The 24,524-nt window shown below is 44.7% G+C and overlaps 6 non-coding genes across 6 annotated transcripts; all 6 read left to right on the plus strand.

Moving 5' to 3' along the window:
• The first annotated feature begins 12,260 nt into the window (after positions 1 to 12,260).
• TRNAI-AAU (transfer RNA isoleucine (anticodon AAU)) lies at positions 12,261 to 12,333 on the plus strand. Its single transcript has one exon. It is a non-coding gene; the product is annotated as a tRNA-Ile (tRNA).
• A 2,273-nt stretch (positions 12,334 to 14,606) lies between these two features.
• Positions 14,607 to 14,679, plus strand: TRNAD-GUC (transfer RNA aspartic acid (anticodon GUC)). Its single transcript has one exon. It is a non-coding gene; the product is annotated as a tRNA-Asp (tRNA).
• Positions 14,680 to 15,189: 510 nt separating this feature from the next.
• TRNAN-AUU (transfer RNA asparagine (anticodon AUU)) lies at positions 15,190 to 15,262 on the plus strand. The gene has a single exon. It is a non-coding gene; the product is annotated as a tRNA-Asn (tRNA).
• A 955-nt stretch (positions 15,263 to 16,217) lies between these two features.
• Positions 16,218 to 16,290, plus strand: TRNAD-GUC (transfer RNA aspartic acid (anticodon GUC)). The gene has a single exon. It is a non-coding gene; the product is annotated as a tRNA-Asp (tRNA).
• Positions 16,291 to 17,833: 1,543 nt separating this feature from the next.
• On the plus strand, positions 17,834 to 17,906 carry TRNAD-GUC (transfer RNA aspartic acid (anticodon GUC)). Its single transcript has one exon. It is a non-coding gene; the product is annotated as a tRNA-Asp (tRNA).
• A 4,622-nt stretch (positions 17,907 to 22,528) lies between these two features.
• Positions 22,529 to 22,601, plus strand: TRNAD-GUC (transfer RNA aspartic acid (anticodon GUC)). The gene has a single exon. It is a non-coding gene; the product is annotated as a tRNA-Asp (tRNA).
• The last annotated feature ends 1,923 nt before the right edge of the window (positions 22,602 to 24,524 follow it).

Here is a 24,524-nt window from a genome sequence, read left to right on the forward strand (position 1 = left end):
TCAAAAATTTCTCCAGAAAAAAATGCATTCAAAAAAGTACCGAAAAAATCGCATGTTTTTCTTCTTCAAGATACAAAATCCGTGACAACGATTTCTTATTTAAAATTGAATTTTAACAGTTTGTTGAATGAATATCGTTACATTTGCTTGAATTAACGCAAAAATTACAAAAATAATGGTTTCAGTGGTTATATTTGAAAACAGTGAACAAATACTCAAAATGTTTTTCTTAGGCCGAGTTACGTCGATTTTGAAAATGTTATTAAAAATCGAGGTACATTTTTATTTATTGTTCAATCGAGATGAAATCACTTTCAATGAGTGTTTTATAGGGAATTAAGCTGAATTCGGTCAAAAATTTCTCCAGAAAAAATGCATTCAAAAAAGTACCGAAAAAATCGCATGTTTTTCTTCTTCAAGATACAAAATCCGTGACAACGATTTCTTATTGAAAAATTTAATTTTAACAGTTTTTTGATTGAATATCGTTACATTTGCTTGAATTAAAGCAAAAAGCATAAAAATAATGGTTTCAGTGAACATATTTGAAAATAGTGAAGAAATACTCAAAGTAAGCTTCTTTGGCCGTGAAACGTCGATTTTGAAAATGTTATTAAAAATCGAGGTAAATTTTTAATTATTGTTCAATCGAGATGAAATCACTTTCAATGAGTGTTTTATAGGGAATTAAGCTGAATTCGGTCAAACATTTCTCCTGAAAAAAATGCATTCAAAAAAGTACCGAAAAAATCGCATGTTTTTTTTCTTCAAGATACAAAATCCGTGACAACGATTTCTTATTTAAAATTGAATTTTAACAGTTTGTTGAATGAATATCGTTACATTTGCTTGAATTAACGCAAAAATTACAAAAATAATGGTTTCAGTGGTTATATTTGAAAACAGTGAACAAATACTCAAAATGTTTTTCTTAGGCCGAGTTACGTCGATTTTGAAAATGTTATTAAAAATCGAGGTACATTTTTATTTATTGTTCAATCGAGATGAAATCACTTTCAATGAGTGTTTTATAGGGAATTAAGCTGAATTCGGTCAAAAATTTCTCCAGAAAAAAATGTATTCAAAAAAGTACCGAAAAAATCGCATGTTTTTCTTCTTCAAGATACAAAATCCGTGACAACGATTTCTTATTGAAAAATTGAATTTTAACAGTTTGTTAAATGAATATCGTTACATTTGCTTGAATTAAAGCAAAAAGTATAAAAATAATGGTTTCAGTGGTTATTTTTGAAAATAGTGAAGAAATACTCAAAATATGCTTCTTTGGCCGTGAAACGTCGATTTTGAAAATGTTATTAAAAATCGAGGTACATTTTTATTTATTGTTCAATCGAGATGAAATCACTTTTATTGAGTGTTTTATAGGGAATTAAGCTGAATTTGGTCAAAAATTTCTCCAGAAAAAAATGCATTCAAAAAAGTACCGAAAAAATCGCATGTTTTTCTTCTTCAAGATACAAAATCCGTGACAACGATTTCTTATTTAAAATTGAATTTTAACAGTTTGTTGAATGAATATCGTTACATTTGCTTGAATTAACGCAAAAATTACAAAAATAATGGTTTCAGTGGTTATATTTGAAAACAGTGAACAAATACTCAAAATGTTTTTCTTAGGCCGAGTTACGTCGATTTTGAAAATGTTATTAAAAATCGAGGTACATTTTTATTTATTGTTCAATCGAGATGAAATCACTTTCAATGAGTGTTTTATAGGGAATTAAGCTGAATTCGGTCAAAAATTTCTCCAGAAAAAAATGCATTCAAAAAAGTACCGAAAAAATCGCATGTTTTTCTTCTTCAAGATACAAAATCCGTGACAACGATTTCTTATTGAAAAATTTAATTTTAACAGTTTTTTGATTGAATATCGTTACATTTGCTTGAATTAAAGCAAAAAGCATAAAAATAATGGTTTCAGTGAACATATTTGAAAATAGTGAAGAAATACTCAAAGTAAGCTTCTTTGGCCGTGAAACGTCGATTTTGAAAATGTTATTAAAAATCGAGGTAAATTTTTAATTATTGTTCAATCGAGATGAAATCACTTTCAATGAGTGTTTTATAGGGAATTAAGCTGAATTCAGTCAAACATTTCTCCAGAAAAAAATGCATTCAAAAGTGTACCGAAAAAATCGCATGTTTTTTTTCTTCAAGATACAAAATCCGTGACAACGATTTCTTATTTAAAATTGAATTTTAAGAGTTTGTTGAATGAATATCGTTACATTTGCTTGAATTAACGCAAAAATTACAAAAATAATGGTTCGGCTGTTAACCGAAAGGTTGGTGGTTCGAGCCCATCCGGGAGCGGTGTTGTGAGGTCTCAGATGTGAAGTAAAAACCCAAAGTTTTTCCACAATACCTGACAACCGTTTAATTTCTGAGCTTCCGTGGCTCAATGGTTAGCGCGTTCAGCTGTTAACCAATAGGTTGGTGGTTCGAGCCCACCCGGGAGCGGTGTTGTGTGATCTCAAGTGTGACGTAGAAAGCCAAAGTTTTTCCACAATACCTGACGACCATTTAATTTTTGGGCTTCCGTGGCGCAATGGTTAGCGCGTTCGGCTGTTAACCAATAGGTTGGTGGTTCGAGCCCATCCGGGAGCGGTGTTGTGAGGTCTCAGATGTGACGTAAAAAGTCAAAGTTTTTACACAATACCTGACGAGCATTTAATTTTTGGGCTTCCGTGGCACAATGGTTACCGCGTTCAGCTGTTAATCGAAAGGTTGGTGGTTCGAGCCCACCCGGGAGAGGTGTTGTGGGGTCTCAAATGTAACGTAGAAAGCCAAAGTTTTTCCACAATACCTGACAACAATTTAATTTCTGAGCTTCCGTGGCTCAATGGTTAGCGCGTTCGGCTGTTAACCAATAGGTTGGTGGTTCGAGCCCATCCGGGAGCGGTGTTGTGAGGTCTAAGATGTGACGTAAAAAGTCAAGGTTTTTACAAAATACCTGACGAGCATTTAACTTTTGGGCTTCCGTGGCGCAATGGTTAGCGCGTTCGGTTGTTAACCAATAGGTTGGTGGTTCGAGCCCATCCGGGAGCGGTGTTGTGAGGTCTCAGATGTGACGTAAAAAGTCAAGTTTTTTGCACAACAGTGACGAGCATTTAGATATTGGGCTTCCGTGGCGCAATGGTTAGCGCGTTCGGCTGTTAACCAATAGGTTGGTGGTTCGAGCCCACCCGGGAGCGGTGTTGTGTGATCTCAAATGTAACGTAGAAAGCCAAAGTTTTTCCACAATACCTGACAACCATTTAATTTCTTAGCTTCCGTGGCTCAATGGTTAGCGCGTTCGGCTGTTAACAAATAGGTTGGTGGTTCGAGCCCACCCGGGAGCGGTGTTGTGGGATCTCAAATGTAACGTAGAAAGCCAAAGTTTTTGCACAATAAATGACGACCATTTAATTTTTGGGCTTCCGTGGCGCAGTGGTTAGCGCGTTCGGCTGTTAACCAATAGGTTGGTGGTTCGACCCCTTCCGGGAGCGGTGTTTTGAGGTCTCAGATTTGACGTAAAAAGTCAAGGTTTTTACACAATACCTGACGAGCATTTAACTTTTGGGCTTCCGTGGCGCAATGGTTAGCGCGTTCGGCTGTTAACCAATAGGTTGGTGGTTCGAGCCCATCCGGGAGCGGTGTTGTGAGGTCTCAGATGTGACGTAAAAAGTCAAGGTTTTTACACAATACCTGACGAGCATTTAACTTTTGGGCTTCCGTGGCGCTATGTTTAGCGCGTTCGGCTGTTAACCAATAGGTTGGTGGTTCGAGCCCATCCGGGAGCGGTGTTGTGAGGTCTCAGATGTGACGTAAAAAGTCAAGGTTTTTACACAATACCTGACGAGCATTTAATTTTTGGGCTCCCGTGGCGCAATGGTTAGCGCGTTCAGCTGTTAATCGAAAGGTTGGTGGTTCGAGCCCACCCGGGAAAGGTGTTGTGGGGTCTCAAATGTAACGTAGAAAGCCAAAGTTTTTCCACAATACCTGACGACCATTTAATTTTTGGGCTTCCGTGGCGCAATGGTTAGCACGTTCGGCTGTTAACCAATAGGTTGGTGGTTCGAGCCCATCCGGGAGCCGTGTTGTGAGGTCTCAGATGTGACGTAAAAAGTCAAGGTTTTCCACAATACCTGACAACCATTTAATTTCGGAGCTTCCGTGTCTCAAGGGTTAGCGCGTTCGGCTGTTAACCAATAGGTTGGTGGTCCGAGCCCACCCGGGAGCGGTGTTGTGGGATCTGAAATGTAACGTAGAAAGCCAAAGTTTTTGCACAATAAATGACGACCATTTAATTTTTGGGCTTCCGTGGCGCAATGGTTAGCGCGTTCGGCTGTTAACCAATAGGTTGGTGGTTCGACCCCATCCGGGAGCGGTGTTGTGAGGTCTCAGATGTGACGTAAAAAGTCAAGGTTTTTACATAATACCTGACGAGCATTTAACTTTTGGGCTTCCGTGGCGCAATGGTTAGCGCGTTCGGCTGTTAACCAATAGGTTGGTGGTTCGAGCCCATCCGGGAGCGGTGTTGTGAGGTCTCAGATGTGACGTAGAAAGTCAAGGTTTTTACACAATACCTGACGAGCATTTAACTTTTGGGCTTCCGTGGCGCAATGGTTAGCGCGTTCGGCTGTTAACCAATAGGTTGGTGGTTCGAGCCCACCCGAGAGCGGTGTTGTGGGATCTGAAATGTAACGTAGAAAGCCAAAGTGTTTGCACAATAAATGACGACCATTTAATTTTTGGGCTTCCGTGGCGCAATGGTTAGCGCGTTCGGCTGTTAACCAATAGGTTGGTCGTTCGACCCCATCCGGGAGCGGTGTTGTGAGGTCTCAGATGTGACGTAAAAAGTCAAGGTTTTTACATAATACCTGACGAGCATTTAACTTTTGGGCTTCCGTGGCGCCATGGTTAGCGCGTTCGGCTGTTAACCAATAGGTTGGTGGTTCGAGCCCATCCGGGAGCGGTGTTGTGAGGTCTCAGATATGACGTAAAAAGTCAAGGTTTTCCACAATACCTGACAACCATTTAATTTCTGAGCTTCCGTGGCTCAATGGTTAGCGCGTTCGGCTGTTAACCAATAGGTTGGTGGTTCGACCCCATCCCGGAGCGGTGTTGTGAGGTCTCAGATGTGACGTAAAAAGTCAAGGTTATAAAGATGAAGGTTAATTTGTCTCACTTAATTTAAATTCGAATTTTTAACTAGCACTCTCGGCAACGGCCTTATCTTAGGCCGAGTTACGTCGATTTTGAAAATGTTATTAAAAATCGAGGTACATTTTTATTTATTGTTCAATCGAGATGAAATCACTTTTAATGAGTGTTTTATTGGAATTAAGCTGAATTCGGTCAAAAATTTCTCCAGAAAAAAATGCATTCAAAAAAGTACCGAAAAAATCGCAGGTTTTTCTTCTTCAAGACACAAAATCCGTGAATACGATTTCTTATTGAAAATTGAATTTTAACAGTTTTTTGAATGAATATCGTTACATTGCTTGAATTAAAGCAAAAAGTATAAAAATAATGGTTTCAGTGGTTATATTTGAAAATAGTGTAGAAATACTCAAAATATGCTTCTTTGGCCGTGAAACGTCGATTTTGAAAATGTTATTAAAAATCGAGGTACATTTTTATTTATTGTCCTGACGAACATTTAATTTTTGGGCTTCCGTGGCTCAATGTTAGCGCGTTCGGCTGTTAATCGAAAGGTTGGTGGTTCGAGGCCATCCGGGAGCGGTGTTTTGGGATCTCAAATGTAACGTAAATAGCCAAAGTTTTTCCACAATACCTGACGACCATTTAATTTTTGGGCGTCCGTGGCGCAATGGTTAGCGCGTTCGGCTGTTAACCGAAAGGTGGTGGTTCGAGCCCAGCCGGGAGCGGTGTTGTGAGGTCTCAGATGTGAAGTAAAAAGACAAAGTTTTACCTCAATACCTGACGACCATTTAATATTTGGGCTTCCGTTGCGCAATGGTTAGCGCGTTCGGCTGTTAACCGAAAGTTTGGTGGTTCGAGCCCACCCGGGAGCGGTGTTGAGGGATCTCTAATGTAACGTAAAAAGCCAAAGTTTTTCCACAATACCTGACGACCATTTTTTTTGGGCGTCCGTGGCGCAATGGTTAGCGCGTTCGGCTGTTAACCGAAAGGTTGGTGGTTCGAGCCCATCCGGGAGCGGTGTTGTGACGTCTCAGATGTTACGTAAAATGTCAGAGTTTTTCCACAATACCTGACGAACATTTAATTTTTGGGCTTCCGTGGCGCAATAATTAGCGCGTCCAGCTGTTAATCGAAAGGTTGGTGGTTCGAGCCCACCCGGGAGCGGTGTTGTGTGATCTCAAATGTAACGTAGAAAGCCAAAGTTTTTCCACAATACCTGACTACCATTTAATTTTTGGGCTTCCATGGCGCAATGGTTAGCGCGTTCGGCTGTTAACCGAAAGGATGGTGGTTCGAGCCCACCTGGGAGAGGTGTTGTAGGGTCTCAGATGTAACGTAAAAAGTCATAACTTATTGTTGTGTGTTTGTACGACTACACAGGAGTTGATACTTTAAAACTATGGTTTTATTTACAATGATTTATACATGATCGAGGTCCGAGATAGACTGAATTTTTAACACAGAGAGGGGGCCTTTTTATACACGAGAGATTAGATAAATAATAGACATTAAGCTAATATGGGGCTGTTCATAAACTGGCCTACTAATAATACAAAGCATAATGTCACATCCCCTTTTTTTATACAAATAAGAATGCGTTTTATAAATTTAACTTAGTCGATGGCTTTGAGATTCTTCCGGATCGTGTTACTGTCCCTTTGTCGTCTTTTGGCAATTTGCTTCTTGTCTTTCTCTTATTCGTACTTTCCGGTGACCTCGTGGTATTGGACTCAGATGGATCAGCTCGCAAGTTCTCTCTGTCGGTATCTTGAATGTTTTCAGCATTGCATGGATGATTGTCGTGGGCTGGCTCAGAGACAGGTTCCTCTCGATCAATGATGTTTGGTGGATCTATGACGTCCTCTGGGCCAATACTTGATTCCGGAGTGAAAGACTTGATTCCGTGATTTTGATGACTGTCCGGTAGGGGAACTAGATGGAACCGGTTTCTTCGAATCCTTCCTTTAGACGTCTCGATTATATATGATCGGGGCTCCTCTGCTTTCTCGACAACGGTTCCTTCTTTGCGTAAATCGGTTATCCATACCCTTTTCCCAAGATCTAATTTGTGTAGCTCTCTGACTCTATGGCGTTGGTCGTAATTTCGTTTGAGTTTTTTTCTGCGTTAGTGATGTTTCTTTGATACGTTCTGCTGATAAGATCGTCGGGACAAGCATGTTTGACGATAATGGGAGCGTTGTTCGGAGATGGCGACTCATAAGCATTTGTGCTGGACTGAAACCATTGGACGTCGGTGTAGATCGGTACGCCAAGAGTGCCAAAGGGATGTTGTCAGATTTCTTTAAAATGGATTTCGCTGTCTTTACTGCTGCTTCTGCGAACCCATTACTTTGAGGATATCTTGGGCTGCTCGTGATAGATCGAAATCCATATTTCTTGGAGAATGCGATGAATTCCAAGGTTCTTGTCGCTGATAAATTAGTGCCATTATCGCTGCGGACCACCTCTGGAATTCCGTGTCGTGCAAATATATCTTCGATGATCTCGATGACAGTTTTTGTAGTTTGATCTTTCATTCGAGCCAATTCCAGATATTTTGAGTAGTAGTCCATCATGACCAGGTACCATTTTCCCCCATGATGTAGCATATCTATGGCAACTGCTTGCCATGGTCGTTCGGGTAAGCTTGTTGGCTTTAAGGGCTCATGAAAGTTGACTGATTCTTTGAGTCATCGTTCGCATCTTTTCACCTTATCTTCGATTTCCCGTGAAATTCCAGGCCACCAGACGGATTGTTTGGCTCTTTCTCGACATTTGACGATTCCCATGTGACCTTGATGAATTCGATCCATTATTTCTGGACGCATGGAACTTGGAATGAGCAGTCTGCTGCCTTTCATGATGATTCCGTCTTGGATGGTGATTTCATGCCTGTAGCTGAAGTAGTCATTACAACTACGGTGTACGCGTTTTTTCTCCGGCCATCCATGTTCGAGGTAACGTTGTAATGTTCTGCATGTAGCATCTTCCTGTTGTTTATGAAGAATTTCCGCAAGCTTTGGATCTGTAGTGGGTAGGTTCATCATTACTAACTGTACGTGAGCAGAAATTTCTTGTTGTAGCTCGTTGTCGTCAACGTCTATCAACGGAGCTCTAGACAATGTATCAGCGGCAACTAAGGATTTTCCAGGCACGTAGGAGACCTTGTACGAGTATCGCATCATGCGTAGACGTAGCCTTTGCAGTCTCGGAGATAAATCGTCCAGTTGTTTCGAATGCAATATGGAAACAAGGGGCTGATGATCAGTTTCTAGCTTTATTGTTATACCCGTTATGAAATCCTCAAATCGCTGGCATGCCCACGTTAATGCATACGCCTCCTTCTCGATCTGCGCATAGCGTTGTTCTGTCGAGGATAACGTCTTCGAGGCATAGGCAATGACTTTGTAAGTTCCATTGGCTTGTTCTTGTCGAAGTATTGCTCCAATCCCATAGCTTGACGCATCGGCGGATACTACTGTTGGCTTCCTCAGATCGAAGATACCCAAAACAGGCTTACTTATGAGCGTCGTCTTGAGGTATTTGAAGGCCATTTCTTGACTTGGGCCCCAAATCCAGCTGTTCTTGGTGCTCAATAGACTACTTAGTGGTTTAAGCTGCTCGGCCATTCGGGGAATGAACTTTCCAAGATAATTTACCATTCCTAATAGACGACGTAGCTCTGCGACATCAGATGGTGATTTCATCTCGACTATGGCTCGAACCTTCTCCTCGTCTGGACTGATCCCGGCACTGTCTATTACGTGCCCCAAAAACTTGATCCTTTTGACTCCAAAGAGGCATTTCCTTTCATTGAGCGTGACTCCTTGGTCTTTCAATCTTTCGAGAACTTCCTTTAGGTTTTCATCATGTTCGGCCATGTCCTTGCCCCATACTAGAATGTCGTCCTGATGACAAACTGTGTTCTTGACGCCTTCAATATACGAAGACATTTGGCTTTGGTAGTGCTCGGATGCAGATGTTAAACCAAAGGGCAGGCAATTGCAGCAATATCTTCCAAATGGCGTCATGAAAGTCGTTAGTAATATGGAGTCCGGATGTAGCGGTATCTGCCAATAACCGGAATTACAATCAAGTTTTGAGAAGATCTCGGCTCCAGCCAGTCGTCCAAGCGTATGGTCTACAGCCGGTATCTGGTACCGTTCACGTTGTACGTAGTTATTCAGTTGCGTATAATCCACGCATATCCTTAATTCGCCAGAATCCTTTCTCACGACCACCATGGGAGCGCACCAGTCTGTGGGGTCCTCGACTCTCCGGATTACTCCCAAGTCCACCATTCGTTTCAATTCAGCTTCGACTTGTGACATCAAAGGAATCGCAACTCGACGTGGAGTCGTCACTGCATACGGTACTGCGTTCGGTTTCAGCTTCAGTTTGTAGCTTCGTTTGACTCGTCCTAAGCCGGTAAATAGTTGAGGATAATGGTCCTTTGGTCTTATACTCGTCTCCGTGAGTTGCAGCTCATCGATTCTTTGAACTATTTTCAGGTCTTCACTTGCTCTGAGGCTTAGAAGTGGAACTTGCAATTGGTCGATGACATAGACCTTGTCATGGATGGTGGTATCTCTACTTGACAGGTAGGCTTCAATGAAACCTTTGCAGTTAATCAAGGTCTTCCCTGGTCCAAACAGACGTCGGTCAGATTTATTCAGTGCTAAGTCTTGAAATTTCGCCTTGTATAGCTAGTCTGGTAATACGCAAACGTCCGCGCCGGTATCTATCTTGAATTGAACTTGTTTTGCATTAATCCTAATGTTTACCATCCAACGATCTTGTATCTCGTCGCTGCTGACTTTTCCCAAGAACGTATCCATTGGCGTTGAGTCATCTTCATCCACAGAGATCATTTGCGATGTGACCTCACGATTGTAGTTGGTGGTTGACCTTTGACACACACGCTCGTAGCGGCCAATCTTCTTACACTTCCTGCAAACTGCTCTATATGCTGGGCATCGCTCTCGATTGTGATTCTCGAATATTCCGCATTTCTTGCAGGTATCTGAAGTAACCTTTTGATCGCGTTGAATTGGTCTTGAAGGATGAGTTGCTCTTGGTCGCCTGTTCTCCTTCGTCTGAGAGGTGTTTCGAGAGCCAAGCTTTTCGACAACAGCCGGAGTTCCGTTTTTATAACTTCCTGCGTTTAATTCTTGTTGTTGTCGGCGAAATTCTTCGGCATGGCGGGCGGTTGAGATCGCTTTCTCCAGTGTAAGGTTTCCGTCTAATTGCATTTTTTCCGACAGGGCTTTGTCTCGCACCCAGACTACTATTCGGTCTCTCAGCAATTCGTCTTGGAGAGTTCCGTAGGCACATTTCTCAATCTGGGCTCGACACGCGGTGATAAACTCTTCTACCGGTTCGCCATCTTGCTGAACTCGTGAGTTGAAGGTTGCTCGCTCGTAGATAACGTTCCTCCGGAGAATGAAATGTCCTTCGAATTTATTCATAACGACATTGAAGTCAGACTTCTCTGCATCGGTGGCAAACGTAAATGACAAGAATACGTCATCAGCTTTGTCGCCCATCATGTATATTAACGCGTTGACTTGTTCCTCTCCTGTCTTGGAACTAAGACCGGACGCGGATCTGAATCTCTCGAACCTCCTCCTCCATCGGGGCCACTCATTGGAATTCGAAAAGTTGAATTGGCAAGGCGGTTGCACTTGAAAGGCTGCGGCGTTCTGCATTTTCCGTGTCGAGGTAGACCGCAAATCTAGTCGATTACTGATTAACGAATTAAAGCTAACCGTGATATCGCGCGACTAAATACCACATTAACGAACTTCTGACACCATGTTGTGTGTTTGTACGACTACACAGGAGTTGATACTTTAAAACTATGGTTTTATTTACAATGATTTATACATGATCGAGGTCCGAGATAGACTGAATTTTTAACACAGAGAGGGGGCCTTTTTATACAAGAGAGATTAGATAAATAATAGACATTAAGCTAATATGGGGCTGTTCATAAACTGGCCTACTAATAATACAAAGCATAATGTCACACTTATCCACAAAACCTAACAACCATTTAATTTCTGAGCTTCTGTGGCTCAATGGTTAGCGCGTTCGGCTGTTAACCAATTGGTTGGTGGTTCGAGCCTATCCGGGAGAAGTGTTGTGACGTCTCAGATGTAACGTAAAATGTCAGAGTTTTTCCACAATACCTGACGAACATTTAATTTTTGGGCTTGCGTGGCGCAATGGTTAGCGCGTTCAGCTGTTAATCGAAAGGTTGGTGGTTCGAGCCCACCCGGGAGAGGTGTTGTGAGGTCTCAGATGAAGCGTGAAAAGTCAAACTTTTTCCATAATACGTGATAACCATTTATTTTCTGATCTTTCGTGGCTCAATGGTTAGCGCGTTCGGCTGTTAACCAATAGCTTGGTGGTTCGAGCCCACCCGGGAGCGGTGTTTTTGGATCTCAAATGTAACGTAAATAGCCAAAGTTTTTCCGCAATACCTGACGACCATTTTTTTTGGGCGTCCGTGGCGCAATGGTTAGCGCGTTCGGCTGTTAACCGAAAGGTTGGTGGTTCGAGCCCACCCGGGAGCGGTGTTTTTGGATCTCAAATGTAACGTAAATAGCCAAAGTTTTTCCGCAATACCTGACGACCATTTTTTTTGGGCTTCAGTGGCGCAATGGTCAGCGCGTTCAGCTGTTAACCGAAAGGTTGGTGGTTCGAGCCCAAACGAGAGAGGTTTTGTGGGGTCTCAGATGTAGCGTGAAAAGTCGTAACTTTTCAACAATACCTGACAACCATTTAATTTCTGAGCTTCCGTGGCTCAATGGTTAGCGCGTTCGGCTGTTAACCAATAGGTTGGTGGTTCTAGCCCATCCGGGAGCGGTGTTGTGATGTCTCAGATGTAACGTAAAATGTCAGAGTTTTTCCACAATACCTGACGAACATTTATTTTTTGGGCTTCCGTGGCGCAATGGTTAGCGCGTTCAGCTGTTAATCGAAAGGTTGGTGGTTCGAACCCACCCGGAAGAGGTGATGTGGGGTCTCAGATGTAGCGTAAAAAGCCAAAACGTTTCCACAATACGTGACAACCATTTAATTTCTGAGCTTCCGTGGCTCAATGGTTAGCGCGTTCGGCTAATAATCGAAAGGTTGGTGGTTCGAGCCCATCCGGGAGCGGTGTTGTGAGGTCTCGGATGTGAAGTAAAAAGTCAAAGTTTTACCTCAATACCTGACGAGCATTTATTTTTTGGGCTTCCGTGGCGCAAAGGTTAGCGCGTTCAGCTGTTAATCGAAAGGTTGGTGGTTCGAGCCCACCCGGGAGAGGTGTTGTGAGGTCTCAGATGTAGCGTGAAAAGTCAAACTTTTTCCATAATACGTGATAACCATTTATTTTCTGATCTTTCGTGGCTCAATGGTTAGCGCGTTCGGCTGTTAACCAATAGCTTGGTGGTTCGAGCCCACCCGGGAGCGGTGTTTTTGGATCTCAAATGTAACGTAAATGGCCAAAGTTTTTCCACAATACCTGACGACCATTTAATTTTTGGGCTTCCGTGGCGCAATGGTTAGCGCGTTCAGCTGTTGACCGAAAGGTTGGTGGTTCGAGCCCAAAAGAGAGGTTTTGTGGGGTCTCAGATGTAGCGTGAAAAGTCGTAACTTTTCAACAAAACCTGACAACCATTTAATTTTTGGGCGTCCGTGGCGCAATGGCTAGCGCGTTCGGCTGTTAACCGAAAGGTTGGTGGTTCGAGCCCATCCGGGAGCGGTGTTGTGACGTCTCAGATGTTACGTAAAATGTCAGAGTTTTTCCACAATACCTGACGAACATTTAATTTTTGGCCTTCCGTGGCGCAATAATTAGCGCGTCGAGCACTTAATCGAAAGGTTGGTGGTTCGAGCCCACCCGGAAGAGGTGTTGTGGGGTCTCAGGTGTAGCGTTAAAAGTCAAAACTTTTCCACAATACGTGACAACCATTTAATTTCTGATCTTCCGTGGCTCAATGGTTAGCGCGTTCGGCTGTTAACCAATAGGTTGGTGGTTCGAGCCCACCCGGGAGCGGTGTTTTTGGATCTCAAATGTAACGTTAATAGCCAAAGTTTTTCCACAATACCTGACGACCATTTAATTTTTGGGCGTCCGTGGCGAATGGTTAGCGCGTTCGGCTGTTAACCGAAAGGTTGGTGGTTCGAGCCCATCCGGGAGCGGTGTTGTGAGGTCTCAGATGTGAAGTAAAAAGACAAGGTTTTACCTCAATACCTGACGAAAATTTAATTTTTGGGCTTCAGTGGCGCAATGGTCAGCGCGTTCAGCTGTTAACCGAAAGGTTGGTGGTTCGAGCCCTCCCGGGAGCGGTGTTGTGACGTCTCAGATGTAACGTAAAATGTCAGAGTTTTTCCACAATACCTGACGAGCATTTAATTTTTGGGCTTTCGTGGCGCAATGGTTAGCGCGTTCAGCTGTTAATCGAAAGGTTGGTATTCGAGCCCACCCGGGAGAGGTGTTGTAAGGTCTCAGATGAAGCGTGAAAAGTCAAACTTTTTCCTTAATACGTGATAACCATTTATTTTCTGATCTTTCGTGGCTCAATGGTTAGCGCGTTCGGCTGTTAACCAATAGCTTGGTGGTTCGAGCCCACCCGGGAGCGGTGTTTTTGGATCTCAAATGTAACGTAAATAGCCAAAGTTTTTCCGCAATACCTGACGACCATTTTTTTTGGGCGTCCGTGGCGCAATGGTTAGCGCGTTCGGCTGTTAACCGAAAGGTTGGTGGTTCGAGCCCATCCGGGAGCGGTGTTGTGAGGCCTCAGATGTGAAGTAAAAAGTCAAAGTTTTACCTCAATACCTGACGAAAATTTAATTTTTGGGCTTCAGTGGCGCAATGGTTAGCGCGTTCGGCTATTAACCAATAGGTTGGTGGTTCGAGCCCATCCGGGAGAAGTGTTGTGACGTCTCAGATGTAACGTAAAATGTCGGAGTTTTTCCACAATACCTGACGAACATTTAGTTTTTGGGCTTCAGTGGCGCAATGGTCAGCGCGTTCAGCTGTTAACCGAAAGGTTGGTGGTTCGAGCCCAAACGAGAGAGGTTTTGTGGGGTCTCAGATGTAGCTTGAAAAGTCGTAACTTTTCATCAATACCTGACAACCATTTAATTTCTGAGCTTCCGTGGCTCAATGGTTAGCGCGTTCGGCTGTTAACCTATAGGTTGGAGGTTCTAGCCCATCCGGGAGCGGTGTTGTGATGTCTCAGATGTAACGTAAAATGTCAGAGTTTTTCCACAATACCTGACGAACATTTAATTTTTGGGCTTCCGTGGCGCAATGGTTAGCGCGTTCAGCTGTTAATCGAAAGGTTGGTGGTTCGAGCCCACCCGGAAGAGGTGTTGTGGGGTCTCAGATGTAGCGTAAAAAGTCAAAACTTTTCCACAATACCTGACAACCATTTAATTTCTGAGCTTCCGTGGCTCAATGGTTAGCGCGTTCGGCTGTCAATCGAAAGGTTGGTGGTTCGATCCCATCCGGGAGCGGTGTTGTGAGGTCTCGGATGTGAAGTAAAAAGTCATAGTTTTACCTCAATACCTGACGAAAATTTAATTTTTGGGCTTCCGTGGCGCAATGGTTAGCGCGTTAAGCTGTTAATCGAAAGGTTGGTATTCGAGCCCACCCGGGAGAGGTGTTGTGAGGTCTCAGATGTAGCGTGAAAAGTCAAACTTTTTCCATAATACGTGATAACCATTTATTTTCTGATCTTTCGTGGCTCAATGGTTAGCGCGTTCGGCTGTTAACCAGTAGCTTGGTGGTTCGAGCCCCCCGGGAGCGGTGTTTTTGGATCTCAAATGTAACGTAAATAGCCAAAGTCTTTCCGCAATACCTGACGACCATTTTTTTTGGGCGTCCGTGGCGCAATGGTTAGCGCGTTCGGCTGTTAACCGAAAGGTTGGTGGTTCGAGCCCATCCGGGAGCGGTGTTGTGAGGCCTAGATGTGAAGTAAAAAGTCAAAGTTTTACCTCAATACCTGACGAAAATTTAATTTTTGGGCTTCAGTGGCGCAATGGTTAGCGCGTTCGGCTATTAACCAATAGGTTGGTGGTTCGAGCCCACCCGGGAGCGGTGTTTTTGGATCTCAAATGTAACGTAAATAGCCAAAGTTTTTCTACAATACCTGACGACCATTTAATTTTTGGGCTTCCGTGGCGCAATGGTTAGTGCGTTCAGCTGTTAACCGAAAGGTTGGTGGTTCGAGCCCAAACGAGAGAGGATTTGTGGGGTCTCAGATGTAGCGTGAAAAGTCGTAACTTTTCAACAATACCTGACAACCATTTAATTTTTGGGCGTCCGTGGCGCAATGGCTAGCGCGTTCGGCTGTTAACCGAAAGGTTGGTGGTTCGAGCCCATCCGAGAGCGGTGTTGTGACGTCTCAGATGTTACGTAAAATGTCAGAGTTTTTCCACAATACCTGACGAACATTTAATTTTTGGGCTTCCGTGGCGCAGTAATTAGCGCGTCCAGCTCTTAATCGAAAGGTTGGTGGTTTGAGCCCACCCGGAAGAGGTGTTGTGGGGTCTCAGATGTAGCGTTAAAAGTCAAAACTTTTCCACAATACGTGACAACCATTTAATTTCTGATCTTCCGTGGCTCAATGGTTAGCGCGTTCGGCTGTTAACCAATAGGTTGGTGGTTCGAGCCCACCCGGGAGCGGTGTTTTTGGATCTCAAATGTAACGTAAATAGCCAAAGTTTTTCCACAATACCTGACGACCATTTAATTTTTGGGCGTCCGTGGCGAATGGTTAGCGCGTTCAGCTGTTAACCGAAAGGTTGGTGGTTCGAGCCCTCCCGGGAGCGGTGTTGTGACGTCTCAGATGTAACGTAAAATGTCAGAGTTTTTCCACAACACCTGACGAACATTTAACTTTTGGGCTTCCGTGGCGCAATGGTTAGCGCAATCAGCTGTTAATCGAAGGGTTGGTGGTTCGAGCCCGCCCGGAAGAGGTGTTGTGGGGTCTCAGATGTAACGTAAAATGTCAAAACTTTTCCACAATACGTGACAACCATTTAATTTCTGAGCTTCCGTGGCTCAATGGTTAGCGCGTTCGGCTGTCAATCGAAAGGTTGGTGGTTCGAGCCCATCCGTGAGCGGTGTTGTGAGGTCTCGGATGTGAAGTAAAAAGTCAAAGTTTTACCTCAATACCTGACGAAAATTTAATTTTTGGGCTTCAGTGGCGCAATGGTCAGCGCGTTCAGCTGTTAACCGAAAGGTTGGTGGTTCGAGCCCTCCCGGGAGCGGTGTTGTGACGTCTCAGATGTAACGTAAAATGTCAGAGTTTTTCCACAATACCTGACGAGCATTTAATTTTTGGGCTTCCGTGGCGCAATGGCTAGCGCGTTCGGCTGTTAACCGAAAGGTTGGTGGTTCGAGCCCATCCGGGAGCGGTGTTGTGACGTCTCAGATGTTACGTAAAATGTCAGAGTTTTTCCACAATACCTGACGAGCATTTAATTTTTGGGCTTCCGTGGCGCAATGGCTAGCGCGTTCGGCTGTTAACCGAAAGGTTGGTGGTTCGAGCCCATCCGGGAGCGGTGTTGTGACGTCTCAGATGTTACGTAAAATGTCAGAGTTTTTCCACAATACCTGACGAACATTTAATTTTTGGCCTTCCGTGGCGCAATAATTAGCGCGTCGAGCACTTAATCGAAAGGTTGGTGGTTCGAGCCCACCGGAAGAGGTGTTGTGGGGTCTCAGATGTAACGTAAAATGTCAGAGTTTTTCCACAATACCTTACGAACATTTAATTTTTGGGCTTCCGTGGCGCAATGGTTAGCGCGTTCAGCTGTTAATCGAAAGGTTGGTGGTTCGAGCCCACCCGGAAGAGGTGATGTGGGGTCTCAGATGTAGCGTAAAAAGTCAAAACTTTTCCACAATACGTGACAACCATTTAATTTCTGAGCTTCCGAGGCTCAATGGTTAGCGCGTTCGGCTGTTAATCGAAAGGTTGGTGGTTCGAGCCTATCCGGGAGCGGTGTTGTGAGTTCTCGGATGTGAAGTAAAAAGTCAAAGTTTTACCTCAATACCTGACGAAAATTTAATTTTTGGGCTTCAGTGGCGCAATGGTTAGCGCGTTCGGCTATTAACCAATAGGTTGGTGGTTCGAGCCCATCCGGGAGAAGTGTTGTGACGTCTCAGATGTAACGTAAAATGTCCGAGTTTTTCCACAATACCTGACGAACATTTAATTTTTGGGCTTCAGTGGCGCAATGGTCAGCGCGTTCAGCTGTTAACCGAAAGGTTGGTGGTTCGAGCCCAAACGAGAGAGGTTTTGTGGGGTCTCAGATGTAGCTTGAAAAGTCGTAACTTTTCATCAATACCTGACAACCATTCAATTTCTGAGCTTCCGTGGCTCAATGGTTAGCGCGTTCGGCTGTTAACCTATAGGTTGGAGGTTCTAGCCCATCCGGGAGCGGTGTTGTGATGTCTCAGATGTAACGTAAAATGTCAGAGTTTTTCCACAATACCTGACGAACATTTAATTTTTGGGCTTCCGTGGCGCAATGGTTAGCGCGTTCAGCTGTTAATCGAAAGGTTGGTGGTTCGAGCCCACCCGGAAGAGGTGTTGTGGGGTCTCAGATGTAGCGTAAAAAGTCAAAACTTTTCCACAATACGTGACAACCATTTAATTTCTGAGCTTCCGTGGCTCAATGGTTAGCGCGTTCGGCTGTCAATCGAAAGGTTGGTGGTTCGATCCCATCCGGGAGCGGTGTTGTGAGGTCTCGGATGTGAAGTAAAAAGTCATAGTTTTACCTCAATACCTGACGAAAATTTAATTTTTGGGCTTCCGTGGCGCAATGGTTAGCGCGTTCAGCTGTTAATCGAAAGGTTGGTGGTTCGAGCCCACCCGGGAGAGGTGTTGTGAGGTCTCAGATGTAGCGTGAAAAGTCAAACTTTTTCCATAATACGTGATAACCATTTATTTTCTGATCTTTCGTGGCTCAATGGTTAGCGCGTTCGGCTGTTAACCAATAGCTTGGTGGTTCGAGCCCACCCGGGAGCGGTGTTTTTGGATCTCAAATGTAACGTAAATAGCCAAAGTTTTTCTACAATACCTGACGACCATTTAATTTTTGGGCTTCCGTGGCGCAATGGTTAGTGCGTTCAGCTGTTAACCGAAAGGTTGGTGGTTCGAGCCCAAACGAGAGAGGATTTGTGGGGTCTCAGATGTAGCGTGAAAAGTCGTAACTTTTCAACAATACCTGACAACCATTTAATTTTTGGGCGTCCGTGGCGCAATGGCTAGCGCGTTCGGCTGTTAACCGAAAGGTTGGTGGTTCGAGCCCATCCGGGAGCGGTGTTGTGACGTCTCAGATGTTACGTAAAATGTCAGAGTTTTTCCACAATACCTGACGAACATTTAATTTTTGGGCTTCCGTGGCGCAGTAATTAGCGCGTCCAGCTCTTAATCGAAAGGTTGGTGGTTTGAGCCCACCCGGAAGAGGTGTTGTGAGGTCTCAGATGTAGCGTTAAAAGTCAAAACTTTTCCACGATACGTGACAACCATTTAATTTCTGATCTTCCGTGGCTCAATGGTTAGCGCGTTCGGCTGTTAACCAATAGGTTGGTGGTTCGAGCCCACCCGGGAGCGGTGTTTTTGGATCTCAAATGTAACGTAAATATCCAAAGTTTTTCCACAATACCTGACGACCATTTAATTTTTGGGCGTCCGTGGCGAATGGTTAGCGCGTTCGGCTGTTAACCGAAAGGTTGGTGGTTCGAGCCCATCCGGGAGCGGTGTTGTGAGGTCTCAGATGAGAAGTAAAAAGTCAAGGTTTTACCTCAATACCTGACGAAAATTTAATTTTTGGGCTTCAGTGGCGCAATGGTCAGCGCGTTCAGCTGTTAACCGAAAGGTTGGTGGTTCGAGCCCTCCCGGGAGCGGTGTTGTGACGTCTCAGATGTAACGTAAAATGTCAGAGTTTTTCCACAACACCTGACGAACATTTAACTTTTGGGCTTCCGTGGCGCAATGGTTAGCGCGTTCAGCTGTTAATCGAAAGGTTGGTGGTTCGAGCCCACCCGGAAGAGGTGATGTGGGGTCTCAGATGTAGCGTAAAAAGTCAAAACTTTTCCACAATACGTGACAACCATTTAATTTCTGAGCTTCCGAGGCTCAATGGTTAGCGCGTTCGGCTGTTAATCGAAAGGTTGGTGGTTCGAGCCCATCCGGGAGCGGTGTTGTGAGGTCTCGGATGTGAAGTAAAAAGTCAAAGTTTTACCTCAATACCTGACGAAAATTTAATTTTTGGGCTTCAGTGGCGCAATGGTCAGCGCGTTCAGCTGTTAACCGAAAGGTTGGTGGTTCGAGCCCAAACGAGAGAGGTTTTGTGGGGTCTCAGATGTAGCTTGAAAAGTCGTAACTTTTCATCAATACCTGACAACCATTTAATTTCTGAGCTTCCGTGGCTCAATGGTTAGCCCGTTCGGCTATTAACCAATATTTTGGTGTCGAGCCCATCCGGGAGAAGTGTTGTGACGTCTCAGATGTAACGTAAAATGTCAGAGTTTTTCCACATTACCTGACGAACATTTAATTTTTGGGCTTCAGTGGCGCAATGGTCAGCGCGTTCAGCTGTTAACCGAAAGGTTGGTGGTTCGAGCCCAAACGAGAGAGGTTTTGTGGGGTCTCAGATGTAGCGTGAAAAGTCGTAACTTTTCAACAATACCTGACAACCATTTAATTTCTGAGCTTCCGTGGCTCAATGGTTAGCGCGTTCGGCTGTTAACCAATAGGTTGGTGGTTCTAGCCCATCCGGGAGCGGTGTTGTGATGTCTCAGATGTAACGTAAAATGTCAGAGTTTTTCCACAATACCTGACGAACATTTATTTTTTGGGCTTCCGTGGCGCAATGGTTAGCGCGTTCAGCTGTTAATCGAAAGGTTGGTGGTTCGAGCCCACCCGGAAGAGGTGATGTGGGGTCTCAGATGTAGCGTAAAAAGCCAAAACTTTTCCACAATACGTGACAACCATTTAATTTCTGAGCTTCCGTGGCTCAATGGTTAGCGCGTTCGGCTGTTAATCGAAAGGTTGGTGGTTCGAGCCCATCCGGGAGCGGTGTTGTGAGGTCTCGGATGTGCAGTAAAAAGTCAAAGTTTTACCTCAATACCTGACGAGCATTTATTTTTTGGGCTTCCGTGGCGCAATGGTTAGCGCGTTCAGCTGTTAATCGAAAGGTTGGTGGTTCGAGCCCACCCGGGAGAGGTGTTGTGAGGTCTCAGATGTAGCGTGAAAAGTCAAACTTTTTCCATAATACGTGATAACCATTTATTTTCTGATCTTTCGTGGCTCAATGGTTAGCGCGTTCGGCTGTTAACCAATAGCTTGGTGGTTCGAGCCCACCCGGGAGCGGTGTTTTTCGATCTCAAATGTAACGTAAATGGCCAAAGTTTTTCCACAATACCTGACGACCATTTAATTTTTGGGCTTCCGTGGCGCAATTTTTAGCGCGTTCAGCTGTTAACCGAAAGGTTGGTGGTTCGAGCCCAAAAGAGAGGTTTTGTGGGGTCTCAGATGTAGCGTGAAAAGTCGTAACTTTTCAACAAAACCTGACAACCATTTAATTTTTGGGCGTCCGTGGCGCAATGGCTAGCGCGTTCGGCTGTTAACCGAAAGGTTGGTGGTTCGAGCCCATCCGGGAGCGGTGTTGTGACGTCTCAGATGTTACGTAAAATGTCAGAGTTTTTCCACAATACCTGACGAACATTTAATTTTTGGCCTTCCGTGGCGCAATAATTAGCGCGTCGAGCACTTAATCGAAATGTTGGTGGTTCGAGCCCACCCGGAAGAGGTGTTGTGGGGTCTCAGATGTAGCGTTAAAAGTCAAAACTTTTCCACAATACGTGACAACCATTTAATTTCTGATCTTCCGTGGCTCAATGGTTAGCGCGTTCGGCTGTTAACCAATAGGTTGGTGGTTCGAGCCCACCCGGGAGCGGTGTTTTTGGATCTCAAATGTAACGTAAATAGCCAAAGTTTTTCCACAATACCTGACGACCATTTAATTTTTGGGCGTCCGTGGCGAATGGTTAGCGCGTTCGGCTGTTAACCGAAAGGTTGGTGGTTCGAGCCCATCCGGGAGCGGTGTTGTGAGGTCTCAGATGTGAAGTAAAAAGACAAGGTTTTACCTCAATACCTGACGAAAATTTAATTTTTGGGCTTCAGTGGCGCAATGGTCAGCGCGTTCAGCTGTTAACCGAAAGGTTGGTGGTTCGAGCCCTCCCGGGAGCGGTGTTGTGACGTCTCAGATGTAACGTAAAATGTCAGAGTTTTTCCACAATACCTGACGAGCATTTAATTTTTGGGCTTCCGTGGCGCAATGGTTAGCGCGTTCAGCTGTTAATCAAAAGGTTGGTATTCGAGCCCACCCGGGAGAGGTGTTGTGAGGTCTCAGATGAAGCGTGAAAAGTCAAACTTTTTCCATAATACGTGATAACCATTTATTTTCTGATCTTTCGTGGCTCAATGGTTAGCGCGTTCGGCTGTTAACCAATAGCTTGGTGGTTCGAGCCCACCCGGGAGCGGTGTTTTTGGATCTCAAATGTAACGTAAATAGCCAAAGTTTTTCCGCAATACCTGACGACCATTTTCTTTGGGCGTCCGTGGCGCAATGGTTAGCGCGTTCGGCTGTTAACCGAAAGGTTGGTGGTTCGAGCCCATCCGGGAGCGGTGTTGTGAGGCCTCAGATGTGAAGTAAAAAGTCAAAGTTTTACCTCAATACCTGACGAAAATTTAATTTTTGGGCTTCAGTGGCGCAATGGTTAGCGCGTTCGGCTATTAACCAATAGGTTGGTGGTTCGAGCCCATCCGGGCGAAGTGTTGTGACGTCTCAGATGTAACGTAAAATGTCGGAGTTTTTCCACAATACCTGACGAACATTTAATTTTTGGGCTTCAGTGGCGCAATGGTCAGCGCGTTCAGCTGTTAACCGAAAGGTTGGTGGTTCGAGCCCAAACGAGAGAGGTTTTGTGGGGTCTCAGATGTAGCTTGAAAAGTCGTAACTTTTCATCAATACCTGACAACCATTTAATTTCTGAGCTTCCGTGGCTCAATGGTTAGCGCGTTCGGCTGTTAAACTATAGGTTGGAGGTTCTAGCCCATCCGGGAGCGGTGTTGTGATGTCTCAGATGTAACGTAAAATGTCAGAGTTTTTCCACAATACCTGACGAACATTTAATTTTTGGGCTTCCGTGGCGCAATGGTTAGCGCGTTCAGCTGTTAATCGAAAGGTTGGTGGTTCGAGCCCACCCGGAAGAGGTGTTGTGGGGTCTCAGATGTAGCGTTAAAAGTCAAAACTTTTCCACAATACGTGACAACCATTTAATTTCTGAGCTTCCGTGGCTCAATGGTTAGCGCGTTCGGCTGTCAATCGAAAGGTTGGTGGTTCGATCCCATCCGGGAGCGGTGTTGTGAGGTGTCGGATGTGAAGTAAAAAGTCATAGTTTTACCTCAATACCTGACGAAAATTTAATTTTTGGGCTTCCGTGGCGCAATGGTTAGCGCGTTCAGCTGTTAATCGAAAGGTTGGTGGTTCGAGCCCACCCGGGAGAGGTGTTGTGAGGTCTCAGATGTAGCGTGAAAAGTCAAACTTTTTCCATAATACGTGATAACCATTTATTTTCTGATCTTTCGTGGCTCAATGGTTAGCGCGTTCGGCTGTTAACCAATAGCTTGGTGGTTCGAGCCCACCCGGGAGCGGTGTTTTTGGATCTCAAATGTAACGTAAATGGCCAAAGTTTTTCCACAATACCTGACGACCATTTAATTTTTGGGCTTCCGTGGCGCAATGGTTAGCGCGTTCAGCTGTTAACCGAAAGGTTGGTGGTTCGAGCCCAAAAGAGAGGTTTTGTGGGGTCTCAGATGTAGCGTGAAAAGTCGTAACTTTTCAACAAAACCTGACAACCATTTAATTTTTGGGCGTCCGTGGCGCAATGGCTAGCGCGTTCGGCTGTTAACCGAAAGGTTGGTGGTTCGAGCCCATCCGGGAGCGGTGTTGTGACGTCTCAGATGTTACGTAAAATGTCAGAGTTTTTCCACAATACCTGACGAACATTTAATTTTTGGCCTTCCGTGGCGCAATAATTAGCGCGTCGAGCACTTAATCGAAATGTTGGTGGTTCGAGCCCACCCGGAAGAGGTGTTGTGGGGTCTCAGATGTAGCGTTAAAAGTCAAAACTTTTCCACAATACGTGACAACCATTTAATTTCTGATCTTCCGTGGCTCAATGGTTAGCGCGTTCGGCTGTTAACCAATAGGTTGGTGGTTCGAGCCCACCCGGGAGCGGTGTTTTTGGATCTCAAATGTAACGTAAATAGCCAAAGTTTTTCCACAATACCTGACGACCATTTAATTTTTGGGCGTCCGTGGCGAATGCTTAGCGCGTTCGGCTGTTAACCGAAAGGTTGGTGGTTCGAGCCCATCCGGGAGCGGTGTTGTGAGGTCTCAGATGTGAAGTAAAAAGACAAGGTTTTACCTCAATACCTGACGAAAATTTAATTTTTGGGCTTCAGTGGCGCAATGGTCAGCGCGTTCAGCTGTTAACCGAAAGGTTGGTGGTTCGAGCCCTCCCGGGAGCGGTGTTGTGACGTCTCAGATGTAACGTAAAATGTCAGAGTTTTTCCACAATACCTGACGAGCATTTAATTTTTGGGCTTCCGTGGCGCAATGGTTAGCGCGTTCAGCTTTTAATCGAAAGGTTGGTATTCGAGCCCACCCGGGAGAGGTGTTGTGAGGTCTCAGATGAAGCGTGAAAAGTCAAACTTTTTCCATAATACGTGATAACCATTTATTTTCTGATCTTTCGTGGCTCAATGGTTAGCGCGTTCGGCTGTTAACCAATAGCTTGGTGGTTCGAGTCCACCCGGGAGCGGTGTTTTTGGATCTCAAATGTAACGTAAATAGCCAAAGTTTTTCCGCAATACCTGACGACCATTTTCTTTGGGCGTCCGTGGCGCAATGGTTAGCGCGTTCGGCTGTTAACCGAAAGGTTGGTGGTTCGAGCCCATCCGGGAGCGGTGTTGTGAGGCCTCAGATGTGAAGTAAAAAGTCAAAGTTTTACCTCAATACCTGACGAAAATTTAATTTTTGGGCTTCAGTGGCGCAATGGTTAGCGCGTTCGGCTATTAACCAATAGGTTGGTGGTTCGAGCCCATCCGGGAGAAGTGTTGTGACGTCTCAGATGTAACGTAAAATGTCGGAGTTTTTCCACAATACCTGACGAACATTTAATTTTTGGGCTTCAGTGGCGCAATGGTCAGCGCGTTCAGCTGTTAACCGAAAGGTTGGTGGTTCGAGCCCAAACGAGAGAGGTTTTGTGGGGTCTCAGA

The sequence above is a fragment of the Phalangium opilio genome, unplaced genomic scaffold (genome assembly GCF_054372755.1).
Source record: "Phalangium opilio isolate 3A_F unplaced genomic scaffold, DU_Popi_V2 ptg000056l_1, whole genome shotgun sequence".
NCBI lineage: Eukaryota > Metazoa > Arthropoda > Arachnida > Opiliones > Phalangiidae > Phalangium > Phalangium opilio.